General features: G+C 43.5%; 1 protein-coding gene across 3 annotated transcripts in view; it reads right to left on the reverse strand.

Annotated features, from left to right (window-relative positions):
- The window catches only part of KCNG2 (potassium voltage-gated channel modifier subfamily G member 2), a 62,838-nt gene extending 55,426 nt beyond the window's left edge, over positions 1-7,412 (reverse strand). The window contains exon 1 of one of the 3 annotated variants that reach the window (XM_068396512.1): positions 7,333-7,412. The gene's annotated coding sequence lies outside the window, so the exon portion shown is untranslated. Of the gene's footprint in view, positions 1-5,890; positions 5,966-6,968; positions 7,051-7,332 lie in introns of those variants that run through there. The other 2 variants (XM_068396513.1, XM_068396514.1) reach the window with 2 other exon arrangements.
- Positions 7,413-15,116: the final 7,704 nt, after the last annotated feature.

The raw sequence follows: 15,116 nt of genomic DNA on the forward strand, positions 1-15,116 counted from the left end.
GAACACAAGTTCAACTGAATGATAAGCCAGAAAAGATACATAAAACTGAGCTGGGAACTAAGACTGAATATATTAACGTGAGTACTGCCACAGGAACTGTCTCCATGATTAAACATAACAGGGTCAAGATTTTACTGTGTGCTTCTGGATATTGGAAGACATCATATAAATGATATCATTCAAAGTACATCATACCCATACACATCAATGGAAACCACAAACAAGCCTCTTGCGGCTTCACTGATTGCTTGGGTCTGGCAGGTAAGACCAGTCATTATCTTGAGCACGGGGGTAAGCTCAGAACTAGGTCAGCATGTGTTATGGTAAACAAATTTAACAGCCCAGCTGAAAACACTGTCTTGCAGCCTGAAAAGATGGAAAAAGGTCCAGTAACAGTAACAAAGTGGTACTCGTCTGTCCGTGGATACACATAGCAAGTCTCTGCAATCAAAATATAACTGCAAATTCACTACAAGAGGAAAGGAAGCATGAACTAAGGAAAGATGGTATCAATCTTGATGGTCTACCATAATCTTCATTAATTAGAAGCACATTACAGTCATCTCCAAAAGCAATCATTTCTGATGTCAGAATAAGGAACTAAAATTTCTGAGGATGTGCTCTACGTCCTGGGAAGTATCTGCTTTCAAAATATTTCCTCCTCAACTCAATAACATTATCAAAAGTAGTTTGTGAGCAAAGAGAATTCATTCTTGAGAACCAAGTAAAAATTTCATCCTGGCAGGTCAGAATAAAGTAGAATCCTAACCCATACAGACTTTAGCCTTGGAATAATATTTGAAAAGCTCTAAACTAAAGAGACTTGGGTTATACTCAGAGTTTTGTTGAATGAATTTATATTGTGATTGCAGAGTCTCCATGGAGGTTCCAGCTTCCTGGCTTTACCAGTTGAAAAAACTGCACTGATAATCTGAAGGAAAACAACTGTTTCTCTTGCTGTCCATCACAATCTGTTCATCACAGGGTACCCAGGATTCTTGCACTTCACTCTGAGAAGTTCAAAAACTTGTCATTTTCCCTCAAGCTCAGTCTAGCCTTTATCCAATTGTTTTGACTGTTCAAGGATTTGCAGTGTTGACAATGCATTTTCTCTAGCAATTGTTTCCACCTCATTTCCAAAGCAGGATGTTCCTCTTTTTAAAAATATATATAAAAAAAAAACAACCCAGAACATTTTTCTACACACTGAAAAATCTGTTCATCAGTGTGAAAACCAGCTTCAGACAGTGAACCGGGCTCCTGGTTGACATTGCTTCACATCACCCATACAAGCAACATGACCTCAACTCATTAATGGAAATTACATATTGTTCCCTTCATTAATCTACATCACTTGTGTGGTTAAACCAGCACACTCCCATTGCTGTTGATGCTGAATACGGTGTTCTTACATTGTTGCTCACCCAATTCAGTGTCGCTTCAGCTGTAACCAAATTTTGAGTTGGTTGTGAGTGAAATAATTCCAGCTCAGGACAGCAACAGCCCAGTAATCCCAAATCCACCTGAATCAGCAGTGGTATAAGGCACAGAAACCAGGGCTCATGATCCATGCGCTACTGAGCCCCATGGCAGGGGAGGGACCGAGGTAAGCAGATCTGCCCTAAGAGATACCTGTTTTCTGTCAAATGAGTAACCAAGCAGTATTTTCCTTGATTCAAAGCTAGCATGATGTGACAACGATTTAAAAGCAATAGTTCAGATCCAGTTCTAAGTGGAGAAATTAAAAAGTAGGTGGAAATGAGCTTCCTTTCCATGACCAAGTTCCATTCAACACCCTGCACAGATAAAATCACAAAGTCTTAGAAATAAGCTAGACTTGAAGAAGTTAGGTATATTTTTCAGGGGTACCCCGCTTGGCACAAAAAATTATTCTCACAGCTGTACCAAATCCCTGGAGGATGGTTTATTCTAAATCTGACTAGTTTACTTATCCTCCTTTTTCCTTCATCTGTCCAGTCTCTCCTTAAATATTTTAAAATTACAGATGTCTTGTAATTCAGACAGTGGGGTAAATATGCATAAAATGACAACACGAGTGAGGAATTTGCTTCACAGCCAACACACGATGCCTGCTTTACAGCACATCTGAAAAACCTCATTTTCAGCTCATTCCAATAATGTGTCTGACTAGAAACATTAAAAAAAAAAAATCACAGGATGGCAAGAGATATACACAAGAATGGCTCTTCTCAGAAAACAAACACGTTTATCATTCCTCTCCAAAGTTCCCAGGGGACCATGCTCAAATCCCAGGTGTAATCCCAGGTGTAAATCCCAAGCAAAGCCAACATAGTGATCGACTTGGCAGTGTTAGGTTAACAGTTGGACTCGATGATCCTGAGGGTCTTTTCCAACCTAAATGACGCTATGATTCTATTACGTGTCAGCACCCCTTTCCACCTGGGGAGTGATGGAGTTCAGATGAGGAAGGGTATCACCAGCGTGCCCACAGCTGTTCCCACGGAGCTCCTGTTCGCTGAAGGGTGAGCAGTGGGCAGCCTAGCACAAGACAACCCTGCACACAGACAATGCTGGATCTTACCCATTATTCCCTGCCCAGTTGATATCAGCCTATTTATTCTGCTAATGGAGCCATTTATAGAAGGCTGATACAAATGTTTCCAACTCAATTGTCAAAAAACCCCACACCATATTAATAATATTTACAAAGTGCTTCTTGTGGGTACCATCTCAGTCTAAACACTATTTGTTTCTTCAAAGAAACACAAAGCTCTGAAAAAGAAGACGAGAACAATCTCCATAATCACCAGCACGTGTAATTCTTCACTTTTTGAAACAACACTGAAAGGATAAGTTTTTAATGCTTTATTTTTGTTTCATCTCAGTTGCTTTAATATTCCTAGAATCTTGAGTACAATTTTCCTTTTAAATGCTCATCTTTTTTTCCCATTTGCCTAATATTGATTTACCTCCTGCCAGTTGTGCAGAACTCTAATTTAACATGCTTTAGTTGGATCCCTTGTTTTCAACAAACTTCACAAATGCTACCAAGAGAGCTCAGAAAATGAGAGACACTAGTTAACCAAGTAGCACAGAGCATGGAGAACCGTTATTTGTGTAGATATCCTGTAAACACAGTGGCTTTACATTTATTTTTACCAATAGCTGGCATCACAGTTAGCAGTCTTAATTATCCTTATTTTTAATGTCGTTATTTAGAATCCTGAAAGACAATGAGAAAGAGATCATTTGGGACGTTTTCTACTCAGGAGCAGGAACACATTAAAGTGACTTAATTCAATTACCATAATTTAAACTCTTCCTTTAGTTTTCTGTCATTTGGAAAAAAATACCACAAACCTCTGATTTGCTTTAAAGTTTTAGATTTTATCACCAAATGGTTGTGAAATGGCAAATTTGTTGGTATAACCTGAATGATTATCAGAGATGCCAGTTCATGTTAAGAAGCTGGGAGACTGTACACTTCTCATCTTCTTCCAGGGTGAAAAAATATAAAGAGATTTTAAATATTTAATAAGAAGTCTAATGCTCCAGAAATTGCTCTTCAGTGGAATACATGCACCTAAACTTAGTGGAAGCACTTTCAGTTTTAAAATGTAAAGCACTCATCCTAAACCACACTAGATTTTAGTAAGATATCACAGATTATTCTTGAGTTGGTAAGGGCAGAAGGACAATATTAGGAAAGCAGAAGGGCTCTGACCCCTCTCTCATCTTGAGTAACATGGGGAGCGTCCACCCATTCTGCTGGGAAGTCAGTGGGAAAGCCACTCATCTTGCATCAGCCAATATGACCACAGAATCACAGAATCAATCAGGTTGGAAGAGACCTCTGGGATCATCGAGTCCAACCATTGCCCTGACACCACCCTGTCAACTAGACCATGGCACTAAGTGCCATGTCCGGTCTTTTTTTAAATACATCCAGAGATGGTAACTCCAAAAAAAACCAGCACCAGAGTCTTCAAAAACGCTATTTTTTTATTCTGCTCTTAACCACACTGCACAGAATCTTAATTTGCCTTGGTATCTTAGTCCCACTGAAAAAGAACAAAGCAAGGAAAAGGTCTTCCACAGGCAAGACACTACACAAGAGGAACAGAAGCAACATTGTCTGACTTTCCATACGGCTAAACTGCCTCCTGAAATGGGACATAGGTTCAGCTGTGATGCAGAATAAGAATACACCAGGAAAGCAGTATAAAGTAACTTGAAGTAATCAGGCTTAATTAATAGGTACTTAAAAATGCCTGACTGATGCAAATAAAGCATTAAGGTCCACTGATTATAAAAGGTGTCACAATCAATCTGATGAAGACACGAATCTGAGTAGGGAAACACGCAAGTCACACAACTCAAAACTGATGTCTTAATTAGGCAAATAAGCTACTCGATGAAATGCAAGGCACACTGAATATTTAAAGAGGCACCTGGCCGGAGTGGATATGGCTTCTTCATTTTTTTAGTAGAGCTACAAAAAATTTGAAAAGAAACAGTCTCAATCCTTATCACTTATATACATCTGACAAAGTTTTCGAATCCCCTGCTGAGACCCATCGGTATCACAAATTTAATGCTCCGGTCCTTGACTGCCTATGTCGTTTTTAAAACAGGAGAAAGGCTCCTCAATCACTTAGACCTTTAGAAAATGTTTAAGAGTTTTCACTACCTCCAGTTTTCTGTGTCTTCCCTTAATACCATTCAAATTGAACATTTATTTCTACCATCTCTTCAGTCTTAAAATGATGTCTCTCTTTTCTGCTTTGCAAACAATCTGAGGACACAGTGATCGCATCCAGTTCGGTCGTTCCCCCGATTGCTCAAAACAAGCAATCAAATAGCAATCTACACGCAAGTTCACAAGCTCAGAGCTATGCTGAGCATTCAGAAGACAATACTCTGGAATAATTCACCATCTGGGTACTCTTACCCTGTACCAACAGTACCCGTGCACGATGTTAGCACAGGTTAGCTACAGCATTGTCAGCTCCCACCAGCTTTTCTGCCTTTAGCTTCTCTGATTAGACAGGTCTTGAACTACAGAAGTACGAGGGTTTCCACAGTGTATAAAAATCCATCCTACACCTGCTTGATTACTGATCCTGTCTGATTGCAGACAGTACAGGGTTCAGTGCAAGGCGCAATCAGATTACCTGGGAGCAATTTCTTAGACCGTCCTGAAATCATAGTCAGGAATTTAAAATGATTTATCCCAGAATCAAACACAATGACGACAAAGAAAAGGGAAAGATGAGAAGCATCCAAAGACCATCACAGTCCTGCCTAAGCATCCTGTTCAGCAAAGAAACTGCAACTCTTCTCTCGTCTGTTTTATCAACACAGAGCTGCTAAAGTGAAATAAAAAAATCAACTCGTACATTTTAGGGCTTCAAAACCAAAGCCACATAAACAAAGCAGGGCTTTATTAATGGGGACACCGCCGATAAATCCAGGCACCACGAGAGTTACTCATATACGCAGGGCTGTATCACATTTAAAAGCTGGGCTGAAACTTTCCTTTGTGTGCTGTTTCAAAACCATTCTGTAATTAAGCCCAAAGAGATGACAGACATTTATTGACAGTTAATGCAGTGCTCCCACAATGTATTATTAGGCACAAAACCAGAGGCACAAGGCCAAGTGCTGTTAATCTCCTAGTGAGTGCAGTACTGTCTCAGATACGTCCCGCCTGAAGATATCTGGTGATATTGCTAGGATTTTTCAAAAAGCAAAAGTCTTTGAGTTTTCACAGAAGCTGATACACTGATTAACCCACTAAAACAAAAACGTCATGGAAAAAAAACATGAGACAATTAGCCTAGTTTTTAACCCTATTTCCCCACATAAGGAGCGATGTATAAAAAAGGACTACCCTCCTTTGGCTTACCTCATGTGTTACTTCAGCAGTGTCAAATCTGATCTTTCGTGCTTGGCTAGAAACCTTTCCAAAACAAGTGGGAACATCTATCAGCTTTTACCCAAGGGAAAGGAAGTGCTGAATATTCAATCATAGGTTTCCTTCCAAATGCTCTGCTTGTTTGTTTTAGGGAAGCCTTAAGAAGAGCAAATAAAAGAGGTTTGAAATCATCAGAGCAAAGCTGACTTCGTTCTCTGAAGGTCATCCTCAAGTCATTTCAGAACCACAGAAATAGCCAGGAGGGGATAAGCAGACTCAAAGACACCTTTCCTTCTGAAATAACTTTGGTGCTGAACTAAAAACATGCCCTCAGGTGGAGGTTTGCCACTTTTTACGGACCCAGCCAATCTTCCCCCTGGGGAGAAAGATGCGGGAAGAAGTTCTTCTTGCAAAAGTAACTCCAGCACAAGCACTGCTCGGAAAGGAGAGCTCGCCTCTTCAGAAAGACTCCACTAGAAGTGATCAGGGTTGTCAAGGGTCTTAGGGACAAGAACCTTCTTCCTCGGGACAAATCTTAACCCCTGTTTTCAGAGCCAGTGCTGAAGCTGGTATATTAAAACTGTACAGTGTGGTTCTGAATCAGGACAGACCTTTGATATTCCTTCACAATTTATGGTCTGATCGTACCGAGAATACGCACTCAAATTTTTAGTAACGCATTTAGCAAACATTCACTATGACTGACATCCATATTCAGAACAATTTTTCCTTAGGATCCAAACCGCAATTCATTATCACGTTAGCTATACGTATTATTTAGCAGATGTTGCAACCTGACTACAGACTTAATCTGGTGTAAACCTTGAGAAAGACCTGGGAACGGAGCCGGAGCTCTGCCTAAGCAAAAACTACAGGATTTGAGGCTCCTGTGCAGGAGCCAGGGCACACCACCGTCATCTCAGCGACAGCTCAATACACCCCGTTTCTGTACCCGACACGAAAAGCCACCCCAAAAAACCAGGCAAGCACAAAAGTATTCTCAGGGAGCGCAGGCACCCTCCGCCGCTCCGAGCGCACCGACCCCTGCTCCCAGCGCCAGACCCGTTACCTTCGGCTGCCGCCCGCGGGGTGCGGGGGGACGGCCCGCCGGCGGCTCGGCAGCGGCCACCGCGCAGCCCGGGGCTGTCGCCCGCCCGCGGGCAAGCGCCGCCGGGGCCGGTGGGAGGCGGACGGCTGGGTCCCGCCGCGCCCCGGCGGGAGGGACGGGGCGGGGCGGCCGCGCTTCGCCGCGGGTCTCGCTGCGCCCCTCGCTCCGCGCACGGCCCGGGGCGGGGAGGGGACCCGGCAAGTTGGCGGCCGGTGCCGCCTGCGAGCGGCGAAGTTGCCTCCACGCAGAGCCGGGCGGGCGGCACAGCCCCAGCCCCTCGCCCACCGGGTGACCTCGGCCCGCCCGCCCCGCAGCCCCCTCTCACCTCCTCCCCGCCGGGGCCGGGGTCGGCTGCTCCGCGCTCCATCGCGGCGCCCCGCTCCCCGCTCCCCAACTCGCTCCGGATCGGCGCCGCAAGAGCCAGCGCCGGCCGCGGAGCGCCGCCTGCCGCCGGGGGCACGCGGGGGAGGGCGGCTCCTCCCCGGGGCGAGCTCCCGCCCCGCCAGTAGCCACCGGGCAGGGGCGAGCGGTGGAGGGACGCGGGGCAGCGCCGACCCCAGCCCGGCCCGCGGGTCGTCCCGCTCGGGGTGCGCCCTGCTGCGAAGCGGCGAGGAGGTAACGGCGTTAACACGGTTATTAATATACTTAACCCCCCTCCTCGGGGCTACGCGCACCCCGGCGTCCCGGGGCTTGTCTACGTCCCGCCCGCGAGCAGCTGCCGTGAGTTGCCCACCCCGAAAACCCCTAAGCCCGAGCCTTCATTTAACGCACTTTCCAAAAGGAGCGGTACCCTGGTGCCCAGCAACCCCCGCAGCCTTTGCGAGGTGGGGATGTTGCGCGGACCCCGTTCCCCAGGGTACCGCTCCACCAGGCGAACGGAAAACATCACCCTATAACTTTTGTGGCTTTAATAACGAGGATGCCTCACTGGATATTTTTTTTTTCCCCTCCCTCCTCCCTTCCCCCCCCCCGGTACTACATCAAGTTGCAATTTATTTGCAAGGATTGAAACACTTTTCCTGAGGTGCTTCTATCTCTTGCCAGTTTCTTCCAAATGTCTCTGTGGCTAGAATCTGGCTCCAATTTTTTGGTCAGTCTTTACATCTTTTAATTTATTTACCATGTATTCTGGCATTCATTCCGAATTTTTTTAGCATATCCTTCCCCCACCCTTGGGGAAACTTCTGGCTAGTTCTGGGATCTGTCATGATTTTTGCCTCTTGAGACTGAAGCAAAGATTATGTATGTATTAATTAGTGTCTTTTCTGTTAGTGGATCAGCTGCAAGAACATGTCAGGTCAAAGCTGATAAAAACTGCCAGCCCCAGGCAGGCCCTTGTCTCTGCAAGGAGCCAGCTCTGCGTGTCTCGGAGGAAGCAGCAAACCTTCCCTGCAGTAACCAGCTATGAGGGTGCCCACTTAGAGAAGCCAGTGGGTTGCACATCTGCTGCGAGATGTTCTCTATCCCCGTGTAGTTTTGTTGATACTGTCTGTAGCTATTAGGGAGGTTCTCTTTGTACGTACATTTCATGCTTTTACTGATTGTTGCTTACATTCACTACAAAATCTACCAAGTTTCAAGGGAACACTTCATTGCTCTTGAGCTATTTGATTTTCAAGGTGACATTGAAGAAGTACTTGTCAATTTAAATATATTGCCTTCTAATTTCATTTCATATTCTGTTGTTCTTGCATTATGAAAAGACAAACAAACAGGACCACCCATTCAACCTTCTTATGTCCTTCTCAGCTCCATCTTGGCACTACTTCTTGCATGCTCTCCATGAATCACTCCCCTCAGCTCTCCCACTAAAGTCTGTGGAAGTGAGACAGGCATCACAATATCTGACCTTGTTTTTACCAATACTGAAGAACTACTCGAAACCAATTGCCTTTCTCAAGCAAGATCTTTTAATTTTAATTTGTTTGCTGCTTGACAGCACACGTAGCCTGGGAGATATTTCCACTGGCAAGAGATTTTCATGCATTTACTTTTCTGTGCCTCTTCTGTTTATTTATCCATTTAGCTTCACCTGTGTGCAGCTTGCATTTCCTCAAAATGTTCTGTGTTAAAATACACCGAGGTATACTTTTATTATTTCTTTTTTTACCTTCTAATTCCTAACCAGTAATTTGACAAGGCTATGGACATTAGGAGGTTACCTTTTGGCTTGCACTGCATCAAGCCCTGCTGTGTGTGGTTGGTTGCAGGTCCCCAGAAGTGAATAGTGAGCGTGACTGCACAGGTGTAATTCTACTTTTGAATATGTCCAAATTATTAAACAATATTTTTCCCCACAAATTCCAGTGAGTTGCAAATTCTTTACTAGATGAAATAATTCTGATGATAGTGAAGAGTGATAGTGAAGGTCAATAGCAGAATGCCATTTTTGGGGTCCATGCCACTTTTACCTTCAAAAATAAAACAATTCCTCTTTTTCGAACAGACGGAGAAAAGGTTGCATGGAGCTGGTTTGGACAGGATCATATTTGTACAGTCTTGGCAAAACTGATGTTGAAAGCTGGGTCTTTGGCTCCAGCCTTCTCCACCCAGTGACATTTCTTTTGTGTTGCTTTGTGCTCATGTTCCTTGTAGGCCATCTCGTGTGTGCCACTCCCCACCTTGCACAGCACCCACAGCTGCAGCAGTGAGGCTATAGGCTTCTTTCCAATCCTTCTGAAGACCCTAGCAGCAAAAGTGGGCCACAAAAGGTAAAACAGCAGCTTTGTCTCGTGCCCACACCTGTAGAAGAGTGGGATAGCTACCGTTCCTTCTTACTCTTGTTCCCAGGCTTGCCTGGGTAAATGCAATACAGAATCACAGAATCACAGAATGTTCGGGATTGGAAGGGACCTCGAAAGATCATCTAATCCAATCCCCCTGCCGGCGCAGGATTACCTAGATCATGTCACACAGGAACGCGTCCAGGTGGGTTCTGAATGTCTCCAGAGAAGGAGACTCCACAACCTCTCTGGGCAGCCTCTTCCAGTGTTCGGTCACCCTCACCGTAAAGAAGTTTTTCCTCATATTTATGTGGAACCTCCTGTGTTCCAGCTTGCACCCATTGCCCCTTGTCCTGTCAATGGATGTCACTGAGAAGAGCCTGGCGCCATCCTCATGACACTTGCCCTTTACATATTTATAAACATTAATGAGGTCACCCCTCAGTCTCCTCTTCTCCAGGCTAAAGAGACCCAGCTCCCTCAGCCTCTCCTCATAAGGGAGATGTTCCACCCCCTTAATCATCTTCGTGGCTCTGTGCTGGACTCTCTCTAGCAGTTCCCTGTCCTTCTTGAACTGAGGGGCCCACAACTGGACACAATATTCCAGATGCGGCCTCACCAGGGCAGAGTAGAGGGGGAGGAGAACCTCTCTCGACCTGCTAACCACACCCCTTCTAATACACCCCAGGATGCCATTGGCCTTCTTGGCCACAAGGGCACACTGCTGGCTCATGGTCATCCTGTTGTCCACTAGGACCCCCAGGTCCCTTTCCCCTACGCTGGTCTCCAACAGGTCTGTCCCCAACTTGTACTCATACATGGGGTTGTTCTTGTAAACCAAATTGAGTTTGGTTTGCAATCAAGCCTTCCTACTGCAATTAAAAAGACATTTATATGGTTTTCTGTGAGGAGCTCTCTTTACACAGGAGTGTGTGTGCAGCCTCATCAGTCTTGCAGCTTAAAAATTCTAGTTTCTAGTTGGACCTTGTCCTCTCCAAATGAAATCACCACCTGAAGTCCTAGTTATGTCAAAGGCAGTACGGTTAAGCACTTTGCAGGTGCGTTTACCCATTTCTTCCTGATCCATCACATTAGTGTTGTGATTGCTTCTGTGCCACAGATGGCAGCTACAATGGCAGCGACAGGGCAAACACAGAAGCCAGGACACACCCCAGTTTAACTTGTTCAAACATATTTAAAATTTCTTAAATATGTTTAATTTTTTTTTAAATGTAATAAACTTAAAAGCTCTTACACTATATATGCTTGCACTGCTCACTGAGAGCTACTTCCATGAAGTAAAAAAGCAGCTTTAAGCGCAATACTTAAGTGCAAAAGGTTACCTTTTCCTCTAGACTCACAATAGGATGACTCTTAGCATTGCTTTTTTTGTTGATTTCTTTGGATTATTTTATCATCTCGGTTATTACTGCCGTGAAGAATTTGGTTTAGGATTTGTATCATCTAATTCAGAAAGGATTTTACAGGTCAATAAGATGTTTCAGCTGGGTGTTGAAAAGCACTCTTCAAATACATTCAGCTTCTCGGGACTCTTTTGGGATAAGTAGTATTAGGGATTAGCATTTATGTATGTATTAGTATATGTGTTTTATAGATGGAGAAACTGAGCCACCATGGTTAAATTACTTCACTGGTGATCAAAGAAACAGGACATGGCTGTAGGCAGTAAGAACCTGTATTAAAGCTGTAATTTTGTAGTTTCACCCTGGTGTCCCAGGCAGCCAAGTTGTTTTAGCTGCAAACTGGTATAAAAAGTTGGCTCCATCTGTCTGGATGGGACTGAGTGGTGAATTGGAAGCCTTCGCAGAGGACGTGCCTAGAAACAGTGGCATCGGGCAGAAGCTGAGGTTTATTTGTTGTTCCTATGCAAAAAGAGAAATCACAAAAAGGGAGGGAAGCTGATGGTGACCATGAATTTTGGGCATCTGGGGTGTGTGCAGACTGTGGAGATGGGTATAGAAACTCGCTCCTCATAATGGGTGGCAGGGATAAAAGGAAGCCCCTGGAAGCCTGACTCCCACTCCTCATCCCTCATAGCAGCCAGAAATCCCAGAGATGGGTAAGTGAATGTGTCTGTGAAGACTGTGTTGAAAACTATCATTGTAATATTTTTGATAGATTGTCACAAAGTATTGCTGAGTGTGCTTTTGAAGGGGGAGAGAGAGGCAGATAGCAAAATTTTGGTACCTGTCATGGAGATAATTATTTTTGTAGCTGTAGGGAGGGAAAAGGATGGGGGAAAAACAAGAAAGGGAAATGAAGCATCGCTTGTTTCAGGTAAGAGTGATTTTTCAAACAGGAAAATAATTTAGCTGAACTTCTATTTACGTGACTGCAACCGACTCCATTCAGGGCAGCTGATGCGAACAAAGTTCTCAGAGCTAAAAAATTCTACTGCAGATAACAATGCAGTGGGGAAGGATAATGTGATTGTATCAATGACAGCAGCGGAGAAAATACAGTAGTTTTCCCCTCAAGTTATTTGTGAGTAAAATAGTCACGTGCATGTGCAAAATATTAATGATCTATTATAACAGTGGCCATGTGTATATATTACATAAATATAACATTTTCTGTGTATTTATGTTCTTTTGTATAAGCAGAAGGAGAGTTTAGAGTTTTCTGCAAACTATATATAGAAATTATATAGCCTGCTGCAAGCAGAATGTACTTTTTTTATTAAAGCCACTTTTTCAAATCATTTCAGGGAAAATTACCAGGTTGGAAAATCACAAGAGTTAAATAAACAAAGGAAATCAAGAAAGTCAAAGAAGACATCATGGAGCTACTGTGGTGATGGCTTATAAACACTCCGTATCCTTCTTGTGTGGAAATAATATTGCTGTGATACAATACAGCTCTGGTATTTCCTCTTTTATTAGACATCAGTTGTGTTACTGCAGCTTTGGTGAGAGTCACAGCAATGAACTCAGGTCTCTAGAATCTCTCGTATCCGGTTGCAAGACCACAGTCATCACAAACAGCATACGAGCCACCTTCCATTTAAAGCTAAACTCAATTTTAAGGTAATATATGCAAATCTACCCTGAAACAGAAACCTCGTTAAGCTTGTTATGTACAAAGGTGTTTATTTTCTTCTTGTTGTGTTCATCTCCAGAGTCATGGGGGTGGTGGAGGGGAGAGTAACTGCCGAGCAAGAAACTGTTAGCTACTTGGCTCTTCGATTTGAAAATGAGACCCAGGTATACATATCAACAGCATTTATCAAAACAGGAACCTTATGAGAACTACATGTATAGTTAGATTTCAACTGCTTTTTCCAGAGCAGATGCAAATTTACACTCTAAACTGTCCCTGTGTAGAGATCTGACCAAACTGCCAAACCCAGGTGGCTGGCACTGTACCTCCCACCCAGGCAGCAATACTGTCCTGATTGTAGACCACACCACGTGTTCAGAAATTGCTTGTCTACAACGGCTTTGGATGTAAAAATCAACATATGTCCGCCTCCGTGTTGGTACAACAAACCCCAGCAGCCATGCTCAGGCTGTAAAGATATTTTTGCTGGTGTCAGGATTTGCTCACTCAAAATCCCAAGGCAGAAAGCATTCTATAAATGGGAAGAAATACAGGGCATCAACTGCAGGCAATTTGGAAGTAAGCATCCGAGATGAAACCATACTTAGTGAATAAAGAAATGGTCAGGCAGCCAAACAAATGGAAAAAAGAATCCAACAGTGTTGAGCTGTCCTGCTTTGGGCAAAATTTCAGCCTTAAGGGTTAATGCTTCTTAAATACAATTCATTGTGTAAATTCAACATTTCACCTCAAAGTATTATATTTGCTGCATTACAGGCTTTGCAATCTGAAGGGTTTTCCTAAGCCATTTGGCTGAAAATCAAGGACAATGAGAGAAGAATATCAGGATGATCTCTGTGGGGTTTATCTACACTGGTTCTCAGAAAAAAAAATAATCCAAATTGACTCGTTTCACATTTTTAAAATGGATCATTAAACCAAGCTAAGCTCCTGTGTTGACTCTCTTATTCAGAACTAAGGTTTTCACAGTAAATTGTAGTTCATTTTGGAAAAAAAATGAAGCACATCCCCTTTAATTCTGAATGTCAATGCACAGAAATTTAAAAGAGTTTGGCAAAACAACTCTGAAAGTTGATTCAGATTAATATTTAATCATCCAGCATTCCTGTCGTCTGGAGGCTTATGAGCATGGGAAACTTAACGTGCTGTAAAGTAGCTTTTAAATTTTCATTGAAGGAGAATACACCATTTTCAGGGAAGAGTAAACTATCACTAGTCTACAGAAAGAGTTAGTCTACAGTAAGTTTACGTTCCCACTCACTAACTTCACAGTAACTTCCTCTAGATCGTGCATCCAGATAGGTAGAATTTATGTATTATTCAGCTTGCTTTGCCCACATCTCAACACTTCGGATACAACATGGATCAGAGCACAAACGGTTAATGATGACTGTGTCTGCATTGGGAGTGAAGTGGAGCGGAGGGCCCAACATCTGCACTGTGGGTGTTTCAGGAGTTTCTCTTCAGAGTAGCTGTAGTGTGCTCCTGGGCACTCAATGCCATTAGTAGCTGAAGCACATCTTTCAGTTTAGCTCCTGCAGAAGGACCCCTGGTTAGGCAGTGTGAATCCAAGCACAGTAAATGGGGAGAATCAGGGAACTATTTTCAAAAGCACAGTTCTAATCTGAACTGCAATGCTAGCGTAGACGTACCCAAGCAGAGCACAACTTCCACAGAGGGCTAGTCTGATGCCAGCCTGGGTGCACTGTGAGTCTGGGGTGACCAGTGTCCTGGAGAGTGTTAGTAGAGAGGTTGATATTTTCCATTTTATGGAAAAAAAGGATGCAGAAAAGCACTCTTCATCTTGATGCCTATGGCACCATTCAGACTGTCACAGCGCTTGATGCAGAAGTAAGAGGGATTTTGTTCAGAACATGCACAGCACTCTGTTACGAAAACCACATTATAAAGACTGCATTGAGAACTGGCCCTGAAGCTTTTCTTCCCCCAGCCTGTTTGTCATGAGAAACAATAACTTAAACAGCATCGGAAACACCGGACTTCTCTATGTAATGAGCATGCAGCCCACAGAATTCACTAAGCAAGAGGTCAGTGGGCTTAATGAATGGGTCTTTTTAAAGATTTCATATTATTAATAACATTTTTGTCTTCTTCGTGCGAGCTGAAGTTATTGCAGAGCTTTTGAAACAAGTTTTTGAAACAAAGGGATGTGCTATTCTTGACTTCAGTGTTGCAACTGTTAGCTATGTACATTGCTGTGAGTATCATCTTCTGGCCTTGAGTCTACAGACCACCAAACAGAAAAGAATCGGGTAAATGATTTGCTCATGTTGCGATTAATATC

The sequence above is a fragment of the Nyctibius grandis genome, chromosome 3, assembly GCF_013368605.1.
Source record: "Nyctibius grandis isolate bNycGra1 chromosome 3, bNycGra1.pri, whole genome shotgun sequence".
NCBI lineage: Eukaryota > Metazoa > Chordata > Aves > Nyctibiiformes > Nyctibiidae > Nyctibius > Nyctibius grandis.